The 25555-nt window shown below is 39.6% G+C and overlaps 1 pseudogene; it reads right to left on the minus strand.

Moving 5' to 3' along the window:
* Positions 1–7380: 7380 nt before the first annotated feature.
* On the minus strand, positions 7381–21837 carry LOC104992037 (annotated as a pseudogene).
* Between the last annotated feature and the right edge of the window lie 3718 nt (positions 21838–25555).

Consider the following 25555-nt stretch of genomic DNA (forward strand, 5'->3'; position numbering starts at 1 on the left):
TAGTGGCGAGTGGGGGCTACTCTCTAGTTGCAGCGCATGGGCTTCTCCTTGGGATGGCTTCTCTTGTTGTGGAGCACAGGCTCCAGGTCCATGGGCTCAGCATTTGTGGCTTGCTAGGTTGCTCTGTGGCATGTGGAATCTTCCCAGACTAGGGATTGAACCCGGGTCTCCTGCACTGGCAGGCAGATTCTTATCCACTGTTCCCCCAAGGAAATCCCTGAGTATTGCTTTTGAGTAATATGTGAACCGTGAACTTCCAGATGTTCAAGCTGGTTTTAGAAAAGGCAGAGGAACCAGAGATCAAATTGCCAACATCTGCTGGATCATCAAAAAAGCAGAGAGTTCCAGAAAAACATCCATTTCTCCTTTATTGACTATGCCAAAGCCTTTGACTGTGTGCATCACAATAAACTGTGGAAAATTCTGAAAGAGATGGGAATACCAGACCACCTGACCTGCCTCTTGAGAAACCTGTATGCAGGTCAGGAAGCAACAGTTAGAACTGGACATGGAACAACAGACTGGTTCCAAATAGGAAAAGGAGTACGTCAAGGCTGTATATTGTCACCCTGCTTATTTAACTTCTATGCAGAGTACATCATGAGAAATGCTGGGCTGGAAGAAGCACAAGCTGGAATCAAGATTGCCAGGAGGAATATCAATAACCTCAGATATACAGATAATACCACCCTTATGGCAGAAAGTGAAGAAGAACTAAAGAGCCTCTTGATGAAAGTGAAAGAGGAGAGTGAAAAAGTTGGCTTAAAGCTCAACATTCAGAAAACTAAGATCATGGCATCTGGTCCCATCACTTCATGGCAAATAGATGAAACAGTACAAACAGTGGCTGACTTTATTTTTCTGGGCTTTAAAATCACTGCAGATGGTGACTGCAGCCATGAAATTAAAAAACGCTTACTCCTTGGAAGGAAAGTTATGACCAACCTAGATAGCATATTAAAAAGCAGAGACATTATTTTGTCCACAAAGGTCCTTCTAGTCAAGGCTATGGCTTTTCCAGTGGTTATGTATGGATGTGAGAGTTGGACTATAAAGAAAGCTGAGTGCTAAAGAATTGATTCTTTTGAACTGTGGTGTTGGAGAAGACTCTTGAGAGTCCCTTGGACTGCAAGGAGATCCAACCAGTCCATCCTAAAGGAGGACTGATCCTAAAGGAGATCAGTCCTGGGTGTTCATTGGAAGGACTGATGTTGAAGCTGAAACTCCAATACTTTGGCCACCTGATATGAAGAGCTGACTCATTTGAAAAGACCCTGATGCTGGGAAAGACTGATGGCAGGAGGAGAAGGGGACTACAGAGGATGAGATGGTTGGATGGCATCACCAACTCGATGGATGTGGGTTTGGGTGGACTCTGGAAGTTGATGATGGACAGGGAGGCCTGGCGTGCTGTGGTTCATGGGGTCGCAAAGAGTCGGACACGACTGAGCGACTGAACTGAACTGAACTGAGTACCTGATGGTCTGAAAATACTGAAGCAGACTGTGAGGGTGCTGTTATGCAGTGAGTGTCACTGTGCTTCCGGAAGACTATGACCTATTTCTGATTTCGACCATGGACTCTTAGATTTGAAGGTAAGTGAAGAGGTCTTTTCAACGTCTTACCCACTTTAGCAAAACTGCAGTTTGTTTCTGCTCTTTTTGGTTTTAGTTTGCTTGCTACATCCAATCATTTGTCTTAGGCATTCTTTTAAAAGAAAGAAAAAAGTTACTCCATCTTCTATATGACTGTATTTTCCGATCCAGAAGAATAGTTGTCTTTCTGCACATGCACATCCCCAATTTTTTTATGACATTGCTTCTTGACTCTCATCATCTTGATATTTAATCCTTTCACCTTTCTCTGGGACATGGAAATCTCCTTTAATATGTGGTATCATGAATTGAACTCAGTACTCCTGATTCACTCTTTTTTTAATCCCAGTTAAAAATATAATAAATCTAGAGAAAACTTAAAGGAACATTGTATTATTCGCCTGTATTAACAAATATTTAATATTCTCATTGAGTTTTTCTTTGTCCATATAAAAATATAACATTTTTTGCCTGAAGCTTTGCTAAGTTGCTGACATTAAAAAAAAAAATTGCCCCTAAATATATTTGTCCCTAAAAAATAGCATGTATTTTATGAGAACAAAGACATTTTCTCACATTATCACTGTATCATTAACACATCCAAGAATGTAACATTGCTATGACAATAAACAGTCAACATTCAAATATACCTAACTGTCCAATTGTTATTTATAGGTACTTCTTTTTTCCCTGTCCCAGGATCCAATCAAGGATCATGGTTTACATTTGGCAGTTGTGTCTCTTTAATATTCTTCAAATTCTCTCACTTTTCTTTGATTATTTTCTGTTTAAAAAGACTTTGGGGCTGATGTCTTACAGAATATTCCACAATTGGAATTGGTCGGATTGCTTTTTCATTATTAGATTCAGGTTAAACATTTTCAAAATAATACTACATAGGTAAAGTCGCGTCATATCACTCTACTGCATTAAGTGGAGCATGGTGTCAGCTGGTTCCATTTCTGGTGGTAAACATTTTTGTCATTTGATCACCATCATTTAACATGGTGTTCCCAGACTCTCCTTTATAGAGGTCAGTATTCTCCTTTGTAATTAATCCACATATAGGGGGTAATATTACTTTAAGACTATATGAGCATCTTGTTCTCTAAGATTTATACCTACAGTTTTAGCATCTATTGATGACTCTTGCCTTCATCAATTATTACACTGGCTGGTGCAGCAGTTCTAATTTTATCTCTTTAAACTTTACTAGCTGGCATTCTAATATAAAGAAGAGCTTTGCCTTTCCTGATGTGCTTTGTGTGCTTTTCATCTCCTTTGTTCTGAATATTATACTCCCACCAAAGGAGCCTAAGATTGCAGTAAATTATTTCTCATAATTGGGTCACAATGGTCACTCAAAGAACAAATTGCAGTTCCATTTGAGCATCTAGAGTTTTAAACAATTCAGCATATATTAGAGCATTAAAGTGTAAGAATTAATTAGATATGTCCTACGTAATTCATAAGGGATATTGCTATTTCTTTAGCATCCTGACTTAGTTAATTTTTACTTTTTCAAAGCTCTCTACTGACAATGTATTTTTATCTACTGTCTGTCACTGAACTGTAGATACATGCTTAGCAATAAAAATGATCACATAATATTGCTGAAAATGATTGTAATTCTACCCATAGCTACAAAGTCATTTGCCAATGATTTTCCCCACATCAGCATTATATGTTAACATGTTAGGGCACAAGTGTTTTTTATTACACGGTAACATTAAATAAGAATTATAAACACTAAATATAGGAATAACATGGTACAATTGCAACGTAATACTTCTCTGCAGAAAACCCTTGATAGAGATACTGTTAACATTTAAGCATATTAATTATCAGAAAATGTTCTAAATGGTTTGAAATTAGGATTATCTGGCTCACCTTTTTTTTTTTTTCCAGAGAAAACAACAAAGCCTAGAGAAACTAAAAATCACTTCTTTATTTCTTTCACAAGGACACTTCTTTTCAAGGACACGGGTTTTTTCTTTTTGGTTTGGTTCATAAAATCACAGAGATTCCTGAATTGGTGTTTCTCTCATGAGTGTCATCATCCCTCAAGCTTACAGAAGAAACAGATGTGGCTTTTCTTCCCATAAAGACTGTATGAGGCTGCAGCAGTTAAACATACTTCTCAGCTGCATCTTCGCAACTGCAATTTGGCACTGCTTTTTAATTTATCAAATTGAAAAAAACATAAGGCAAAAATTATGAGCCATTTCTCTTGTTATTATACTGATTATACAGATTCAGCATGAGCAAGACAGATGCTAATTTGTGCATAAAGCACATTCCTTTTGACAGGAAAATATATATACATTGTGGTTGAAAAAAGACAAGGGTAGTGCTAAAAGCATTTTTTGATTTGTATGGAAAGTTTTCAGTTAAAGACATGATCTCCTGCTTTATCACATCACTAATAATTCCTAGATATAGAATGTCAGTAAAGACACCCAAACAAATCTCTTCCCATGGAGCCCAGTGAGCTTGGCAATTGGGATATTTGAACCAGGATGAATCCAAGCAAATCACAGAAGATAGGTGTGATTGAGAGAAAACAATGAGGTCATCTGTGTCCCAATTTCTTGCACCATTTCTTCTACAGAAATTCCAATGTGACCTTCAGCAATTCCCTTAACAGCTTTTGGTTTCTGTTTTCCCATCAAGATGTTTGGGTTACATGCTGGCTGTGTACCTTTCAGCTATAACATTTGATATATGGATTTTATTTTTCAAGCTGTGTAGAATGAGTTTGTGATCTAAGCATCTTTGAACTGATATAAATTCAGAGTCAAATAACCCCCATGACAGGTGGATTTTCCCCAAATCCCATTATGACCCAGAAAATTTGGTATTAAAAGCAACTTTCCTCCCGATAAACTTATAAGCACTTAAGTGTCATAAATTCAAGACCCAGTCAGTGGAACAAGAATGATGTCTGCCAAGAATGATGGCAAAGCAGAGTTTTAGAAGAATGGAAGATTAAAGCTTAAAGTGGAGAGAATGTCTGTGGTGATGGATGAACTTCTCCTATTTAACCTGTAATAAAAATCATACTCTTCCTTCAAAGCCTAGTCAAAAAGCTACTTACCCTATAAAAACGTCCCGATTGCCCCTCACCAACCCTATTTTCCATTCAGTTTCCTTTCCATTTTGTTCTATCTTCCCTTCAGTGCGGTCTTCTATTAAAATTAACTATTCACATGTCAATTTCTCCCACTGTTTTGTAAATTTCTTGAGCCTGACACTTCTCTTTTGCTTTTGTGTTCATTCTTTTTACTTTCTTACAATCGGAGGTCTTGGTAAGAAATGTGGAACGAACAAGCTACTACCAACTGAAAGAATTTGGGATTAGGGATCCTCCTTGCTGGAATCTTACCTCCACTGAGTGATGTGCATACCGCCAAGAAGGATCCTGAGTCAGAAAGATTGACTACAGACAACCTGGAAACGAATCCCATCACCATAAAACCCAAGACTGAGCCACATGGCACAGCAGTTCTCCTGGGTTCCCTTACCCTGCTACTCTTCACCAAGGCACCCCTTTCCAATAAAGACTCTTGCTTTGTCAGCATGTTGTGTCTCCTCAGATAATTCACTCCCAAGCATTAGACAAGAGCTCATTCTCAGGCCCTGCTTCCTACAACAAAATGATTAAACTGGCCAGTTGTCTTGGTGATCACTCGATGCAATTTCTAAGTATTAGCCTCATTACTCAAAAAGTAAATAATCTCACATCAATAAAAAAGAATTAACTCCTCTTTACTGCATTTGCTATTGATTAATGACATGTATTTTCCACTCTCTGTTCTCATTATGATTGTAGACAGTTAAGTACTCATCAATTTCTGGCAGACAAATGTTAAGATTTACCTGACTGAGCTTCTTGAAGTCAGGGATCATGTCTTGTCCAGTTCTGCGCTGCCGGCATTGGTCATGACATCTGGCACTAAGTATCTGCTCTATTAAGGCTTACTGCATGGAACAATCCTGACCTAGGGAGCTGGGTTAGGATTAGATGGGGAGCTTGCAGAGAAAACAATAGATTAGTTTTTTTCTTGGATGAATTCAAAAGAGACTTCCAAGAACGTAAACAAGGGATTGCAGCTCCCAGTGAGCCACACTATTTGCAATATTTTCAGAGTGACTAGTCTTTAACTAACTGTTGTTGACCCTGGAGTAATTCAGGGTGGGGAAGTGTTTAGGGCACTGACCCCTGAATAGTCCTAAACCCACATGTAAATTCAGTCTGCCCTCTTCATCTGGGGGTTCTGATCGGTGGACTCAACCAATCATGTAGTAGTATAGCATGTATTCTTGCCTGGAAAATCCATGGATGGAGGAGCTTGGTAGGCTGCAGTCCATGGGGTCGCTAAGAGTCTGACACGACGGAGCAACTTCACTTTCACTTTTTACTTTCATGCATTGGAGAAGGAAATGGCAACCCACTCCAGTATTCTTGCCTGGAGAATCCCAGAGACAGAGGAGCCTAATGGGCTGCAGTCTATGGGGTCGCACAGAGTCGGACACGACTGAAGCGACTTAGCAGCATAGCATGTATTTACTAAACTAAATTTGCATATAAGTAGACCTTCACAGTTCAAACCCGTATTAAGGGTCAACTGTAGTCTCATTTCAACAATATATACTTTTTAATAAACTTGTATCAAGGGATGTGAGACAGTGAGTGTGAGATCATGAGATACAAAAGGAATCACTTAATATTCTAAACTGAATCATCTAAGGTTATCTCAGTCCTGAATATTCACTGGAAGGACTGATGCTGAAGCTGAAACTCCAATACTTTGGCCACCTGATGTGAAGAACTGACTCATTTGAAAAGACCCTGGTGCTGGGAAAGATTGAAGGCGGGAGGTGAAGGGGCTGACAGAGAATGAGATGGTTGGATGGCATCACTGACTCCATGGATATGAGTTTGAGTAAGCTCTGGGAGTTGGTGATGGACAGGGAAGCCTGGCGTGCTACAGTCCACAGGGTCGCAGACAGTCGGACATGACTGAGCAACTGAACTGAAAGTTATCTCATTTTTTTCTTATTTTTAAAAATATCCCCCAAACAGCATTTATTTACCCATTGAACTCCAAAAGATATACTTTAAAAGTCTAGTATTTTATAATCATCCATTTCTATTGACATGGGCTGACACATAAGGACGACAGCCAAAGAGTTACAAAAAATAAATCCATGACTCTTAAATAATCGTAACCTCCCCCTACCCCTAAAAGTTACAGGTATCAAAACTTTAGATGTATTGCATTGAAAAGAAGGTTTGTGCACCTCATTATTTAAAGAGGGAAAACAGGGTGCAACTTAATCGTCATGTGAGGCAGCTTATTATTAACCAGATGGAAAGAAGAAAGGATCTCTCCGTCTCAGCTTCCCGAACAGTTTTCCATCAGTTTAAGAAACAGGAGAGAGCAGTGAATTCATTTTTGCATGTACAGACATACTGCTTTAACAAACATTACCAGCTTGTTTTAAATGAATCATTTAAATAGCTGACTGTTAAATAGCCTGTGTCCGCTAATTCTCCCTTCTAACTTCCCCATTGCTTTCACCTTCATTTCACTTAGATCAGCAGGCATAGTACTGAAAAGGCCTCCTTGGGAATGCACCTGTCTGCACAATTGGAAAAGGAAGCTTCCACAGGCTCAAAGCAATGCCAGACAGTGAATTTGTCCAGAACTGCTTCCTGGGAGAGCAGAGAGTAGATGTGAGTAGTCTGAGTAGCTATACTGCCACACAGACAAGTTTAGCACTAGATACTCAGTGATTGTGATGAGGCAGGACCGGCGGGACAGGGTGGGGTCAGGACCGAGGTGCCTGCGTTGTTTTCTCCAGCTTCCTCGTCCTGTTGGTTGCTCCTCCAGAGGGTGAGGTTGTCTTGCAGCAGCAGCATGACGAGCATGTAGTCCTTATAGGAATCCTCGTTCAGTGAGTCCAGCTGGGTTACGGCATAGAGAAAGGCTAAGAGAGAGGCTTGCCTGTGATCTTTCTGGATCTCTGTGTAGAACATCAGGAAGCTGAGGCCTGGCCTAGCCGGATGGGGGTGCGTGGGCTGCAAGTGCTCTTGGCTGATTGCGGAGGCTTCCTTTCCACAGAGTGAAGAGTTTGGGACTACATCGTTTTTCTTCTCACCGGAACCCACCCCTGCCAGGTAGCGACAGGAGTCGCCTTTCATCTCCAGGGAGAAGACTGTACTCTCACACTGGAAATCACTGTGGTTCCTGATGAGGAACTTGTCCAGAAAAGCCAGCATGGCGTTGCACACCGTTTCCAGCTCCTTGTTGATTTTCGCTCGCTAAACCTTAACCCTTTTTAGTTTTTCTCATTCCCTGTCCGCCATGGTTTTCTGGTTGATGATCCTCCAGGAAGACAGTCAGGCAATGCCCACGTTCTTGTAAGCCACAGAGAAGAGGTCTCGGTCTTCAGTGAAGACGGGTTCATTGAGGCTGGTCGCTTCCTTCATCGCAGAGGCTTTGGCCAGCTGCAGTCGCAGCTGCTTGTGGTGCCCCTTGTCGTTGTGGCCGGGCCTCTCCTGGCGCCGGGCTCCCTCGCTCGCCCATGGCGCGAGCGCTCTTGGCCACCGCAGAGGCCACTGCCACTGCGCACGCGCACAGTGGCTTGCCTTGTGGTCCAGGCTGCAGGTGGCAGGCAGCTCTGCTGGCCTGCAGCTCTGCTCGCCTTCTCGGCTGCCTAGACCTCTGGGCTGGGTTGTTTCATTTTCATATTTGTCTGGAGTGTCGAAAAAAGTTTATAATTCCTTTTTCCTCCTTTCTAACATGATTGAGATCTTTTTTATCCACTTCATGAGCTGATCCATAAAATGGATAGTATCTGTACTATTCACTTAAATAGTGTCTGACTGAACTATAGGAGACAGCATGTGAGGGAGCGTGTGGGAAACCAGAGTCTGGTACAGCTGGCTGTACCTCAGTCCCTCAGTCAAGTGCGACTCTTTTGTGACCTATGGACTGTAGCCTGCCAGACTCCTCTGTCCATGGAGTTTTCTGGGCAAGATTATTGGAGTGGGTTGCCATTTCTTCCACCAAGGGATTGTCCCCTCCCAGGGATCGAACCCCGATCTCTGAGTCTCTTGCCTGGCAGGCGGATTCCTTACCCCTGAGCCACCAGTGAAGCCCACAGCTGGTTGTGCACTGGTCAAAAACCTAGCATAAGGGAGTGATGCCTGGGGTGATTTTTGGCAATTTTTAGTATATTCATTACTCAGTTTCCTATTGTTTCATCTACATGGAAGAATATATAAAGACTATATAGAATGTGATTTTCTTTATATTATGTATGATAAGAATACAGGAAAATATTCCCTCTATATGCTCTGAGGTCTAGGGTCTGAATAACATCGGAAATGCTACATGCATCACTTAGATATTCTTAACACCCATTAGCACATCAAGAACCTTTGAGAAGTTGTTTAACATTGTTATCCTAAAATTTTCTATGTGTATTTGACCATTTTGCATTTTCTTTCTCCTTCTTCTCTTCCCTATCACTCTTCCTCCGTCTTCTACTTTGACAGAATATCTAATATTAATACTATATTTTAACCTCTGATGTGTTCTTTTGGAAGACCTCTAGATAGGTTAGAATTTACTGTGAAATAAAATCAGGCTAGGAGAAAACTATAGCATAGTCTAGATTGCATAGATCTGATAATTTACTCTCATGGAGTTTCTTTTTGATGCTATATTCACTTAAAAGTACTATCAAATCTACTTTTATATTTGATACAGGAATGCTATTTGGAAATATTGTCCATCCCAATGTTCACTGCACATGAAAATGTTTTTTAGAAAAATTTCTGTTAATTGCTAGTGAAAATTTGCTTCTTCCAAATTAAAGCATCAATAAATATATAACCTCAGTTTACAAGATGTCAGGAGACAGTTTGGTTTAAGAGTGATTATTTAGCAACTTAGTGATATTCACAGCAATTACAACTTCTTTTTTTTCAGCTGTGCACTTTCAGTGTCAAGCTTGTTATCAGGCTAGCCTATGTCATTGTTGTTAGGTGTTTGTAGTAGCACTGGGAATCAAATCCTCTTAAGAGTAACATCCTAAAGAGTAACATATGCCAAATTTTCTCAGAGAAATCTAGCTAAATGCAAAGGAACATCTCCAGAGAACCCCCAGTTATCTCCTACAATTTCATTGGCCAGAACCAGGTTAGGTGCCGAGCTACAACAAATACTAGCAGAACAACTATTGCAGAGGAGATGAAATGACCATGGCTAGCTTAGGTTAACCGTAATTTACCCCCAATCTACATAACTACCATAATAAAAATGTGTTTGTTTTTTTTTTAATAAGAAAGAGACAGGAAGAGATCTTGAGTAGGAAACATAGTGTCTATTCGAAACACTTCCAGGGGCTCCTTTTCATTTAAAAATAGAAAACAGATTAAATTTATAAGCCATACATGTATCTTTATGGCCATTCTACTTTATGGCCCTTTGTTCTACTTTTATGTCTTAATCTCATTATCAATTAAAATTTATTTTCCTCTTGCTCATGGTTTTTCTGTACTTTTTTTAAAATGTATAATTCTGATGTTTTAGACTTCACATGTTTTTCAAAATGATATATAGTATATGAAAACTAGAGCTATCAGATACAAACTAGGGGATGGAAGGTGATTAGGTAACTGTTCTGTGTTTGAATATACAGGATTCATTGACATTCCAGCAGAACAGTTAGAAAGTACTTTGGGCCAAGCCTTTAAAAACATGGCTGTGGTAATCAACTTTCCTAGCATGATAACCGGAGAAGGCAATGGCAACCCACTCCAATACTCTTGCCTGGAAAATCCCATGGGTGGAGGAGCCTGGTGGGCTGCAGTCCATGGGGTCGGGAAGAGTCGGACATGACTGAGCAACTTCATTTTCGCACATTGGAGAAGGCAATGGCAACCCACTCCAGTGTTCTTGCCTGGAGAATCCCAGGGACGGGGGAGCCTGGTGGGCTGCCGTCTATGGGGTCGCACAGAGTTGGACACGACTGAAGTGACTTAGCAGCAGCAGCACCATGATAACACTGAATATTCTCATGTAATTAACATCTCTAACTTACAGAAAAGCAGCAGTGGTGGCACTCTAGGTAGAATTTAATTAGCCAAGACAAATAAATTAGGTTTCGTGCTTTATCAGGATAGAGGAATTGCAGAGGCTGGTTTGGAAATTTCAAGCCATTGAATATGCCATTTGACCTCTCAAGGAAATTAACTTTTCTAGCTGCCATTCTGAAAAGTTCTAATTAAGCTATATTGTTATTATTGACTTATTTGTTACATTGGATGTCATATAGGCAACTTTCTTGAAATTCTGGAAAATCTTTCAAATGCTTTTCTTCTTAATGTACAACTGCATGATAGGTGAGATGGAAGGCATCTTATGATGGTACATGTCAATTGGACCATAGAGAAGATTTACAGATTTAATCATACAGATCCCCAAAGATTCACTTTATTCTTTCCATATGGGGACCCGATTTGAATTACATTTCCTTTTGTACAAGAGTCTTATAGGATAAAGAATGCATGGAACATTTGAAAAAAATTAGCCTATGTGGTAATGGGAAGAGACAGATGTTGGAAAGGCAAATGTGGACTCATTTTATGGGGAACTAAATAAATAATGGGAAGACTTACATAAGAGTGACAGTTAGTAGTGATCCTAAGGGAAATGATTCAATTAAATAATATATAGGACAAAAAGTATTAGAAAAGGATTTGCAGGTAGAAATATAACTAATTATAGGGTTATGCAAACTTGGAAACACTTTGTGTGGTTGGTGCTTGAACTAAAACATATTTCACCAGTACAATTACTTCAGCAGAAAGTAGGAAGTATGTGTTGGAATCAGCAAGGACCTTGGAGGGCATAGACATAATGAAGAGGAAGATAAAATTTGATATTCTTGCAGGCAGAAAAGAGGGAAAGGAAATGAAGGGTAGATGTCTTTAGGAAGAACAGTTAAATGTATGTGATTATAATGTGTGATACTTAATAAATTATTCCTATGTAATAGGTGATGTATGTTTTCTCAACCTTCCCATAAAATAATTGATAAAAGCTGATGTTTCTCACTAATATTTTGTGAGATAGCAGGCATTTCAGGACTGTAACAAAGGCTGAGTTCTGGTCTTGGGTTAGTTCAATTGAATCTTGGAAGGACAGCTACTTAAGATTTCATCAGTTGGATTTTGTTCTGTAAATGGACTTATTTCATGTTTATTTATTTCAGTTTTGGAAAGAGATACTGCTTTTTATTTTTCTCCATGGCAGACATCTGGAGTTATCTTGGGCTCTGCTCTGTTCTCCCATCTCACCAACACTTCTTGAAAAAGGGCCTTCTGTTTGGGGGATAGGGGTGAATTACTCAGGTATATGGCTTTATGGGGAATAATGAGAAGCAGTAGGGCACACCAGTTCAGCATTTCTGTAGTCTTTGAATTAATTACCTTGATTATTTTGTCTTTGGACAGCCCCTGCTGTTGGATGACTTCCTATGGAATACTGGGGAACTTCTCTGGGGTTTTGCATGAGATTCTAGGAATACATGGCTTTCACCTTTGTAGTAGTCCTCTCTACCTGTTTTGGGTTTTGTGTGTGTTTGTGTGTGTGTGTGTGCACAAACATATGCATGTATTTTAAACACTCACTCTCTTATTGATTCCAATTTCCAACAATTTCATAAAAAATTTTTTGCCTATCAAAATAATCTCTTCTTGTTTCTACCTAATGTCTATTTATTTTTATTTCAATTAGAGTTTGGAAGGAAAGAGAAGCGTGTGGGATTAGTCAATTTAGCCATCTTCCTACTGATGATGTGTTGTTGCCATGGTAATCCTGCTCAGTACGAGAGGAACCGCAGGTTCAGACATTTGGTGTATGTGCTTGGCTGAGGAGCCAATGGGGCGAAGCTACCAAAAATAAAAGAATTTAAAAAATTAAAAAAAAAAAAAAAAGAAAAAAAAATTTAGCCATCTTTAACCAAAGACACAGGTATATATTCTTGATAGTTTAAAACACTTTATGTTCAGGGTGTACATTGGGCCCCTCCAATGAACTGGTATCCATTTTTTTCTTAACAGGTTACAATATTAAAATTGATTCAGTTGTTCATATTATCATCATTTAGTCATTAAGTCATGTCTAACCCTTTTCGATCCCATGGACTGTAGCCTGACAGGCTCCTCTGTCTGTGGGGTTTCCCAGCCAAGAATACTGGAGTGGGTTGCCATTTTCTTCTCCAGGGGATCGTCCCCCACCCAGGGATTGAACCTGGGTCTCCTGCATTGCACGCAGATTGTTTATTGTCTGAGCCACCAGGGAAGCCCTCATACGTCATGCTTTCTGGCTAAGGGGAAAACATCCTTTTGGCCCAGGAAAGCTCTTCCTGGAAATGACCTGATGTATACCAGTTTTTATATAACCCAACTCACGTAATTCCTGCTTTGGTTTTAGACATTAGCTTAAAGCAGGATTTGATTTAGTAAACAACAGTTAGTCAACTTTTGTAGTTATTGATCAAGGCATTGCATCTGCATGTGAAAACCATCATAAGTAAAAGGCAGATTGATGGAATATGAGCTGGTACTGTACTTCCTGCTTGCTAATATCCTTTTATTCCCCCTTTAGAGCTAGAATATTAAAATTTGACTTATAGGTAATTATTGCTAAGTGCATATTCAAGCTAATAAAGAATTATTAAACACACTTAGTGAGGAATCAATTTTCAAAGTGATTGAGTCAAAAGAAGCCAAATATGGAAAGGTCTTGAGCATAAATAAAAAGCCCTGAATATAAATCTTGATGCTGTCACTCTTCATGATATTTTTTACTAGAGAGTTACCTGTGCTCCTGCCTTCCTCCCAATTTCTTCCTCTGGGAGTAATATCGTCTTCCTAGGAATAATAGTCATTCTAGGAGTGTTATCATTCTTTCATTGTTGTTGAGAGTAAATTAAAGCATCCATAGTATTTAATAGGACTTCCCTGGTAGCTCAGACAGTGAAGAATCTGCCTGTGATGCAGGTGACCTGAATTTGATCCTTGAGTCAGGAAGATCTTCTGCCCACTTTAGTATTCTTACTTGGAGAATCCCATGGACAGAGGACCCTGGCAGGCTACAGTCCATGGGGTCACAAAGAGTCGGACACAACTGAGTGACTATCACTTTCACTTTTCAACATAGTATTTACAATAGTAAGTGCTTAATAAATGTAACTTAAACTGTTATTGCTATTTTTGCCTTCCACCCTCCTTCACATTTTCCTCGTCTCCTTTAGCCCTAGTTCCTAGTTCTCACCTCTGTGTTGGGATCTCTGCAGTCTTACACACTCCTTCTGGGATTTCTGCAGTCTTACACACTCCTTCTGTCACTCTTATTCTCACATTCAGCACTATTCATCTTTCTCTTGATTTACTGATGATCAATCTTAAAGGGAAAATTGTATCCCTTTGTGCTTTTTACCTTTTTCCGCCTAAACCCCCCAAACCGTATTTTTGGTTCAGTAACCTCTCCTGCAACATCTGCCACAAGGCTGGGCTGGAAATGCTGGCTAACAGAGCATGCTGGATGGCAGGGTTTTTGCATTTAGTCAGTTAGTAAAATTAAGTGATTATGAAACACAGGAAATGTAGACATGTTATATAAACTCTACTAAAAATCATATTATTTAAAAAGAAATATATTGCTAGTATTTTCACTTTTTATATTTATCATATAAAAGTTTTAAATAATTTATAGATATAAGCCAGCTTTTCTTTAAATGTTTCCTCCAAGAGACTGTTTTGGTATTAATAATGCCAAAATGGGATTAATGATAACAAATGGGAGTAAAAATAAATGAACAGATTTGAAATTAAAATTTTATACATTGCACTCTTCCTGGCAAGGCACAGACATTCCTTGAAGCTCAGCCTAAGCAAACTCTCATTTACCACTCCCTTTGCTCACACACATGTGCGCTCACACACATACATACACACTCAGATGCAAAAATCTGAAATTTTTATGTAGTATCTACATTTTTGTTATGCATACAAAAATTTGACCAGAATGTAATAGCTGAGACAAAATTGAGTTATAACACTCACGCTATCACCCAGATCAAGAAAAATTCACCTAAGACATTCTATTTTTGATTTTTTTCTTTTCCTATCTTCTCTCAGTTTTTCAGGGGAATGGACAACAAAAGTTAAATTACTGCTCTCTTAAACCTAGTCGTCATTGTCAGCTGTGCAAGAAAACTCCTTAACAACTAAAGGTATCACATGTCACAACAGAAGAGATAATAGATGTTCAGAATTCCCATTCTGTTTTTCATGTGTCTATTGTGAGTAGAAAGTTTAAAGATTTGTGAAGAAAACAAACTTATGGTTCCTAAGGAGGGTAGGGAGGGGTGGGATGAACTGGGAGATTGGTACTGACATATGTAAACTACTATGCATAAAACAGATAACTGATGAGAACCTACTGTATAGCAGAGAGAGCTCTACTCAAGGCTCTGTGGTGGTATAAACGGGCAGGAAGTCTAAAGCAGAGGGGACATATGCCTACATATAACTGACTCACTTTGCTGTACAACAGAAACTGACATACCTTGTCAAGCAACTCTACTCCAGTAGAATTTTAAAAATAAAAAAATAAGATTTACAAGAACACAGTTTGGAAAAACAGGAATAAATTCTACTTGTCATGGAACTGTAAGTCAAATATTGTTCAAACTCCAAAACATCTCTGCAGGATTTCCATATAGTGATGTTCTGGGAGACTCCTGGAAAAAAATCTCTGACATTTGGTCTGCAAGATGAGTCTCTATCTTGGATATAGTTGAATGAGTAACTTCTACCAGTTCATTGGCAGGTGAGTTTGAGTTTCTGAAAAACACTCAAGTTGATTGACATATTTATAAACTCTAGAGATGTTCATTTGAGCAAAAAATGATTTTAAAAAACACAATGAGGCAAAAATTTGGCTTAAAAGTTTCCATAAAGAAGATGCAGAAAGCTAAATGTAACAAGACTTGTAGCTCGAGGATGTATATGTTCTGCTATGACTATAGTTCTGTAGGTTGCATCTGCACACTGACATTAAATGTTTTAATGTTTTTTAAGACTTAAAACAATGTTATGCATATAGTAGATATTTATGTGCCTTTGGAATGTCCTGAGCCCTTTCCTATAGTGAATTTCTTACATTATGAATCCTGCTTCCTAAGATGAAGGCCATAAACATGTTTTTCCAGGCTCCCTGGCAGCTAAGGTACAGATGTGTGACCTTGACTCTGCCAGACACACATTAAAATATGAGGTCTCTGATTGGTAGAGAGTGGTGTGAAGAAGGTAGTGCAAGGGGGATTCAAGTCTGATGATGAATTTGATTGTAGGTAGATGCTCAGTTTCAGAAGCAGCAGCAGCATGCAGCCTAGGTTCCAGCACCTGATGTTGGAAAGACAAAATACAGAGCCTGTGCCCTGCATGCAGGCCTAGTGTCCTCTAGAGTCATTTTGTCCCACTCCTAGTTATATAGCCTTTAAGCCTGATTCTTCAGAAGTCTGTAAGCTATCTGAATCCCTCTATTAAATTTCTTTTCTACTTGAATGGTTCAGAACAGCTTCTTTTGTCTGCATCTCACAACTTCAATTAGTACAGTACCTAAAACAATGGTACTATCAATACTATTGCTACTACTAATAGTTTATATTTGTATAGAACTTTTGTAATTTTAAAATAACATCTGACTTCCCTGCTGGTCCAGTGGTAAAGAATCCACCTGCCAATGCAGAGGACATGAGTTCCATCCCTGGTTTGGAAAGATCCCACATGCCACAGGGTAGCCGAGCCCTTGTGCCACAACTACTGAGCTCATGTGCCTGGAGCCTGTGTTCTGCAATAGGAGAAGCCTTCACAATAAGCCCATGCACCTCAACAAAGAGTAGCCTCCACTTGCCACAACTAGAGAAAGCCCTCATATAGCAACAAATACCCAGTGTAGCCAAAAATAAAAATAAAATAACATCTTTTGTGTCTTGACTTTCAGATGATCTCTTTCAATTCTCATATCACCTTTAAAACCTGGAATGTGGTAGTTTCATCTGACAGGTAAGGAAGCCATAAAACAGCAAGGCTAAGTAGCTTGTCTTGTCACAGAGCTTCCTGGTGGAGACAGAAGTAGAAATTAACATTATTTTTGCTTTGATTCTATTGGCTTCACCATTATTTAATCCCATAAAGAAATGAACTTTTCCCCTAACCCTTGCTCAAGCTCCTTGATTTCTTACATGCTTAATAATAATAAAAAAAGATTCCACCAGAGAAACATTTTGCAAGTAGAATTATTGGATTTGTAAACATTCTGTGTTACAAGTGACTTGCATCCAGCATCTACTCATCTTTCTCCTAGGTGAATGTTCTCTAGTGGCGGGGGCAGTTACTTATTTCCTGCACAGTTCCTGATCTCACTCTCCTCTGGCTCCAAAGATGAGGGTAAGATTTATACCCATGTAGAGTGATTAGTTCAGAAGGCAATAGCAACCCACTCCAGTACTCTTGTCTGGAAAATCCTATGGACGGAGGAGCCTGGTGGGCTGCAGTCCATGGGGTCCTGAAGAGTTGGACACGACTGAGCGACTTCACTTCCACTTTTCACTTTCACACATTTGAGAAAGCAATGGCAACCCACTCCAGCGTTCTTGCCTGGAGGATCCCAGGGACGGCAGAGCCTGGTGGGCTGCTGTCTATAGGGTCTCACAGAGTCGGACACGACTAAAGCAACTTAAGAGCAAGAGCAGCAGAGTGATTGGTTGAGGGAGGAACGGGGACATGATCCAATGAGATGCCATTTGGATAATCCTGGAGAGGCATGTTATCCTCTGCTGGTTTTAAACATGGAAGGATGCAGGCCCAACCTTCATAATGTATAGGTAAAGTTGACCCAGAGAAAAGAACTGAGAGATGGGTCCTGATGTCATTGTGTGAGCCTTTGATTCCAGCTGTGCCTGGGAGTTTCAGTTACATGAGCCCCTAAATTACTTTCATGCTTAGTCCAGTTGGATTGGATTTTTTGTAGCCAAAATAATTTTAATTGATAATCTGTGCCCTTCTAACTTTCTTGGGCTTCACCAGTTCTGCATAATCCAACAGAGCAGTAGTCAGGCCAAGAGATAAGTCAACCAACTAAAAATCTAATTTTCTTTCACAACTTAGTTACTATTTTTTCAGGAAAGGACCCCAAATATTGTTTTCCCAAATGTAGATAAAGATTTAAGAGGATAGCAATAGATTAGACTTAGGAATGTATAACTTTCTCAATATTTCCTGCATTAGTCCTGTCCCTACTTTATTAGTAGTCAATAACCACTTAGCTAGTCCCTTTCTAAATTTAGAAATTGCCTTATAATATCCATTAATAGACTTAAAAGAACAGAAAATACTCGTAATGTTTTTTACATTCTAAGCAATTTATTAAATTTGCATATTCAAAACCTAGGTCCTTGAGATTTTAAGTTCAGTTCAGAAATTTATTGTACTTCTGCAAAATTTTTGTAGCCAATTTTAAGGCATATTTAAGTGAATTTGGGGGCCTTTTACAAACTGTATACCCATATTCTGAAATAATTTAAACTGCATTCATAAACTTAATCATTTTCTGTAATTTTTAAGTACTTTAATATCTGACTCACACAAAATCTTCTTAGTATTTAAATAACTTTCATAACTAATATATTAAAGTTAAAAATGTGGCAGATTTAATGTTAAGTAGTCAATAACTTCATGCAAAGATGGGCTCAATATAGGACAGAAATGTTAGGGACCTAATAGAAGCAGAAGATATTAAAAGAAGTGGCAAGAGTACACAGAAGAACTGTACAAAAAAGATCTTCATGACCCAGATAATCATGATGGTGTGATCACTCACCTAGAGCCAGACATCCTGGAACGTGAAGTCAAGTGGGCCTTAGGAAGCATCACTACGAACAAAGCTAGTGGAGGTGATGAAATTCCAGTTGAGCTATTTCAAATCCTGAAAGATGATGCTATGAAAGTGCTGCACTCAATATGCCAGCAAATTTGGAAAACTCAGCAGTGGCCACAGGACTGGAAAAGGTCAGTTTTCATTCCAATCCCAAAGAAAGGCAATGCCAGAGAATGCTCAAATTACCTCACAATTTCACTCATCTCACATGCTGGTAAAGTAATGCTTAAAATTTTCCAAGCCAGGCTTTAGCAATATGTGAACCTTGAACTTCCAGATCTTCAAGCTGGTTTTAGAAAAGGCAGAGGAACCAGAGATCAAATTGCCAACATCTGCTGGATCATAGAAAAAGCGAGAGTTTCAGAAAACTCTATTTCTGCTTTATTGACTATGCCAAAGACTTTGACTGTGTGGATCACAATAAACTGTGGAAAATTCTTCAAGAGATGGGAGTACCAGACCATCTGACCTGCTTCTTGAGAAACCTGTATGCAGGTCAGGAAGCAACAGTTAGAACTGGACATGGAACAACAGACTGGTTCCAAATAGGAAAAGGAGTACGTCAAGGCTGTATATTGCCACCCTGCTTATTTAACTTCTATGCAGAGTACATCATGAGAAACGCTGGGCTGGAAGAAGCACAAGCTGGAATCAAGATTGCCGGGAGAAATATCAATAACCTCAGATATGCAGATGACACCACCCTTATGGCAGAAAGTGAAGAAGAACTAAAAAGCCTCTTGATGAAAGTGAAAGAGGAAGTTGAAAAAGTTGGCTTAAAGCTCAACATTCAGAAAACGAAGATCATGGCATCTGGTCCCATCACTTGATGGCAAATAGATGGGGAAACAGTGTCAGACTTTATTTTTCTGGGCTCCAAAATCACTACAGATGGTGACTGCAGCCATGAAATTAAAAGACGCTTACTCCTTGGAAGGAAAGTTATGACCAACCTGGATAGCATATTCAAAAGCAGAGACGTTACTTTGCCAACAAAGGTCCATCTAGTCAAGGCAATAGTTTTACCAGTGGTCATGTATGGATGTGAGAGTTGGACTGTGAAGAAAGCTGAGCGCCAAAGAATTGATGCTTTTGAACTGTGGTGTTGGAGAAGACCCTTGAGAGTCCCTTGGAGTGTAAGGAGATACAACCAATCCATTCTAAAGGAGATCAGTCCTGGGTGTTCACTGGAAGGACTGATGTTGAAACTGAAACTCCAATACTTTGGCCACCTGATGCAAAGAGCTGACTCATTTGAAAAGACCCTGATACTGGGAAAGACCGAGGGCAGGAGGTGAAGGGGACAACACAGGATGAGATGGCTGGATGGCATCACCGACTCGATGGACATGGGTTTGGGTGGACTCTGGGAGATGGTGATGGACAGGGAGGCCTGGCGTGCTGCGGTTCATGGGGTCGCAAAGAGTTGGACACGACTGAGTGACTGAACTGAACTGAGTCAGTAACTAATAAATTTAGTAAGGTGTTATCGTAAGTCAAAAGTCAACTCAAGTGCTGCTTTTAAATTGGAATTACAAGCTGTGGCTCTAGTAAGCTAAATGTTAACAACTGTATAAAATCCTAAATTTTCACAGATTCTTTCTTAATCACTATGCAGAGTTAAGCAAACTGTACAGTTATAGGAAATAGTCCTCACAAGAACCTTTACTTCAGACACTAGCTGCAAATTCAGGGTCTCCAGTGCCACCTTCACTTAGGACCAGCTGGCTGCAAATTCCAGGATTCCCATGGCCACACTCAGGTTTGATAATTTGCTACAAGGAGTCACAGGAATCATTGAAAGCCACTGTACTCACAAAGATTATACAGGGACGGTGTACAGGACAAAATTATCCAAAGAATGTTACATTAAACAGAGTCTAGGAGGGCTTCCCTGGTGGCTCAGATGTTAAAGAACCTGCCTGCAATGTTGGGAGACCTAGGTTCGATCCCTGGGTTGGGAATATCCCCTGGAGGAGGGCATGGCAACCCACTCCAGTATTCTCGCCTAGAGAACCCCCCATTGACAGAGGAACCTGGCAGGCTATAGTCCATGGGGTCACAAGGAGCTGCATGCGACTGAGCATCTAAGCACACACACACAGGAGGCCTCCACACAGAGCTTCTGGTCATCCCCTCCTTGTGAAGTTCTGCACAGCACTGCCTCCTCCTGGCTGTGATGTGTAACAACATGCAGGGAGCACTGCCAACCAGAGAGGCTCACTCCAGCTGCTGGTGTCCAGAGCTTTTACTGGGGCTCAACCACAGACTGCCCACTTTGGTCTAATCTTTTGTCTCCAAACCTTCCCGATGTCAGGCTAATGCCTTTATTTTTAGTTAGTCTGGAGGTCAAAACTGATTAGCATGACTCAGAGCCACCATAAGAAATCAGTGTTAGGTTCTCTGGTGGTCAAAGGCCCCAACAAATAGATAGTTTTATTGATACCAGGCTGGGCATGCCAGGGGGTAGAGCTCACCTTCCACAAGACAGACTTTATTTGTGTAGGATTAATTCATCAGTACACAGTGCTGAAGTATATTCCTCTATCTGATTTTCCTAAGTGTTTCTAAGTGATTATAAATCGTATGGGTTTGAAAGATGCTTTCTGTGGAAGGTAATTACTATCCCAGTGAACTGAGATTATGTTTCCCTTTAGTTTTTCACCTGGCATGAGTTCTGGAGTTGTGGCCATCTGAGGCACTCCGTGTTGTTCACTGAGATGACTATATTGTTGGCTTTGTCTTCTTAGAACTTTCTGGATTTGGGCCAAATTTACAGGTAGTCAGATTGGTTTTTAAATGAGAACCTTGAGATCTACAGGTGAAAGGTTTCCTAAGTAAAATGAATAAACAAACATTTTGTATTCTGCAAAGTGGCATATACTGTTTTATATGCATAATTTTGATGTTACATTAGCAAGCTCCTTACGAGAGAAATGGGAATTCCCTGGTGACTAAGATGCAGGAGACCTGAGTTTGATCCCTGAGTCAGGAAGATCCCCTGTAGAAGGAAATGGCAACCCACTCCAGTATTCTTGCCTGGAAAATCTCGTGGCCAAAGGCGCTTGGCAGGCTACAGTCCATGGAGTCACAAAGCGTCAGACACAACTGAGTGACTTCACTTTCTTTCTTTCACTTTAAGAGAGAAACAGTAAATTTTCATCTTGTTGCAGTAACTGTGAGCAAATTCCTTCTAAAGCTTACTTACCAGCCATGGTTTGGACATAAAGAGTATTAATAATGCTTTGAAGCAATTTTGCAACATAATAGGAAATCATCATTTTGGGATCCTCTGATTTCTTTAAAAAGCTTAGAGATTTGTTTCTAAAAAGCATGGTGACAACATACAGCTGTCATTATGGGCTCAAAACAAAAGGAAATCACTTTATTTGTGTGGATTTGGGAAGCAGGACACCTAAGCACACGGTAAGGCAAGTCCAGCCCAGATGGCTGTCTGACAAAACTCATATTTCTTGTCAATAGTACAGCAGGATGCCTCCAAAAGTGGGAAGTTAAGTTAGCAAATTCCACGAGCTGTGTCTTTGTGTTCAGGCCATAGATTATGTATTCAGCCTCTTAGACTCCAGAAATTAATTGTAGCAGAGCTCATTACTTCACAGATTTGCATATACCTCTCCTTTTCCCTAGAAAATAGTTTCCAAAGATTAAATGTGAGGTTTTAATGAAGTTATCTTTTTATCATTTATTTTTAAAATTCCTAGCTTCAAATCCCATTGTTAAACTGGAGTTCAGTATCATTTTTACATGTGGAATTTACTGTCACCATCATATCATAGCTAACATATCAGCATATCACATCTGAAGCAAACAAAGTCAGAATTTCAGCCAAAATAATGTGGGATTTAGATGAAATAATAACTAAATATATACTGTTTTATAATCATAAAGAAAATCCTTAGAATTACAAAGGAGGCCAGTTATATGGTAATATGAAAGTGAAAGTCACTCAGTAATGTCCAACTCTTTGTGATCCCATGGACTGTACAGTCCATGGAATTCTCCAGGCCATAATACTAAAGTGGGTAACTTTTCCCTTCTCCAGGGAATCTTCTCAACCGAGGACTGAACCCAGGTCTCCCTCATTGCAAGTGGATTCTTTACGCTGCACCACTAGCGAAGCCCACGTGGTAATAGAGACATCAAAAACCCAGAGTTGATATACAAATGCACATATATTCTATTAGAACATCAATAGTAAAATCTACAGTGGTCTAGTAGTTGCCTTAATTTCTATGTAGCAGTGAGCAATGGGCTTCCCAGGTGGCGCAGTGGTAAAGAATCCACTTGCCAATTCAGGAGATACAAAAGACGCAAGTTCGATTCCTGGGTTGTGAAGATCCTCTGGAGTAGGAAATGGAAGCCAGCTCCAGTATTCCTGCCTGGAAAATTCTGTGGACAGAGGAGCCTGATGGGCTACAATCCGTGGGTTTGTAAAGACTCAGACAAGAGACAGAACACACACACACACAATAAGCATTAAATAATATCTGCAACAATTATATAGTAGTAACAAAGGCTCAAGTAATTCTATTATTACTACTATGGTAATAAATTATTGCTGTTGGTCAGTCGCCAAGTCGTGTCTGACTGGCGACTGAGCACGTCAAGCTTCCCTGTCCCTCAGCATCTCCCGGAGTTTGCCCAAGTTCCTGTCCATCACATTGGTGATGCCATTCAACCATCTCATCCTCTGTCACCCTTTTCTCCTTCTGACCTCAATCTTTCCCAGCATCAGAGCCTTTTCCAATGTGTTGTCTCTTTGCATCAGGTGGTCAAAGTATTGGAACTTCAGCTTCAGCATCAGTCCTTCCAATGAGTATTCATGGTTGATTTCCTTTAAGGCTGACTGGTTTGATCTCCCTGCTGTCCAAGGGACTCTCAACTCTTCTCCAGCACCACAGTTTGAAAGCATCAATTCTTTGGCACTCACCCTTCTTTATGGTCCAGTTCTCACAGCTGTACGTGACTACTGGAAAAATCATAGCCTTGACTATACAGACCTTTGTCAGAAAAGGGATGTCTCTACTTTTTAATATGCTGTCTAGGTTTGCCATTGGAGAAGGAAATGGCAAGCCACTCCAGTATTCTTGCCTGGAGAATCCCAGGGACAGAGGAGCCTGGTGGGCTGCTGTCTATGGGGTCGCACAGAGTCGGACACGACTGAAGAGACTTAGTAGCAGCAGGTTTGCCATAGCTTTCCTGCCAAGAAGCAATTTGCTTCTTGTCTTCTAAATATAGGGTTTGTTAAATTTCACTTAAAGGTTTGTGAAAATTGAGATATAATGTGTGTGTATGTGTCCAGGGAGTGGATGATGTTGGCCAAAGACTGAATTCTATGTAAATTGGTTTCAGAAATGCAAAAACTACCCTCTTTTAACAGGTGGCTATCTAAATGGATTTTGAGAAATGACTTACAGTTTGCAATTTCTCCGACTTTACCTCCCTTTGTTATTCTCAGTCTGTTTCCTCCAAACTTTTAAGCAGTAAAGTAAAGGCCCTCCAAGGGTGCTTGGGCGAACTGAAGGAGATTATTTTTGTACTTTATTGATACCCTTGGCTGTCAAGAGAGTCCAAGGAAAGTTCATTCCTCCAGTTCAGAATGGTGGCAGCTTCAAACCAGAAAAGCTTTCAAAAAGGATAGGAAAACAAGCTCAGAGCCTGGAATCTGCAGCAGACAAGGAAGGAAACTTGGAAAATTGGTCCAGCAAGGTAAATAGACAGAAGGCCTAAGGGAATTCCTTGAGAACAACTTAGAATTCATTGCTTTCTTGTATTAAACACATGAATTTTACCTCTTATATGAATGCAGTATATATCTGTCAATGTGTACTTTGCCTATTTGTATGTCTATGTGTGAGTAGTTGTTTGATCTTCTCAAAAAAAGCCTACTGTGTGCAGTGTTACTCCACACTTTAGAAATGATGGAACTTGAGGCACTGAGATGTTAAAGGCTTGCCTAAGGTTACATACTTTGTAAGGAGCAGATTCAGGCTTAGCATATAAAGCTTGTTTCTTAACACTTTCCCACATGGATAATTGAAGGGATTGGGCTGACCAAGCCTTGTTCTGGTGTACAAAATGTTTACACGGAGCTTTCAAAAGGTCCTTAAAGATGATTTTTAGTATGCTAATTTTCATTGACATACAAGTATTTTATGCTGTAATGCCATTAAAATCAGATCAGATACTACATATATGAACTTTTCCAGAAATTACCAAATGTATGGATTTCTCCCTTAGTTAATATTGTACCTGATTCTTAACTTCAAATCTTTCCAGCACAGAGTGAGAAGATTCCTCTAACTAGCCATGGGCTTCTCCAAATTACCTGCCCAACCTCACGTAGAGTTGATGCATGAGCTAGCAGTGCATGAAGAAGTTCATTACAGAAAGGAATTGGATTTGATTAATTTTTTCTAAACACTGATTGACTACGACAGTCCATTTTGCTAACATTTATATTGCAGTAAAGTTTAATTGTGGATTATTTCACCATAAGGCAAACTAGACTGACATAAAGCAGAGAATGAAAATTTACAGTGTTGTATATATATCTATTTCTAATTTTCTGTTAGTTGCTTTTCTATATTATTTATGACTTTAGGCACAGACCTTTATGAATATACACAATTGTGTTCCTAAAATAAAAAAATTTTTTAAAATTGTTAAAAACAAAGAAATAGATCATAAGAAATACAGGATCAGTAGCCAATATGACACCATCTATATGTACACATGAACTTTTCCCTATTGACATAACATTAATGGTCAGGTCGGTCAAAAAATAGATAAACCAATGTGCCATCTGATGTGGCTGTTTCAGAATAATGATTTTGCTCTTACATATCACTGGGGTGTGAGGATGGTAGAAAGCTTTTCTAACTGCAGGACACTAGCTTAATACATTCTGTC

This window comes from Bison bison, unplaced genomic scaffold (assembly GCF_000754665.1).
Source record: "Bison bison bison isolate TAMUID 2011002044 unplaced genomic scaffold, Bison_UMD1.0 scf7180017864207, whole genome shotgun sequence".
Classification (NCBI taxonomy): Eukaryota; Metazoa; Chordata; class Mammalia; order Artiodactyla; family Bovidae; genus Bison; species Bison bison.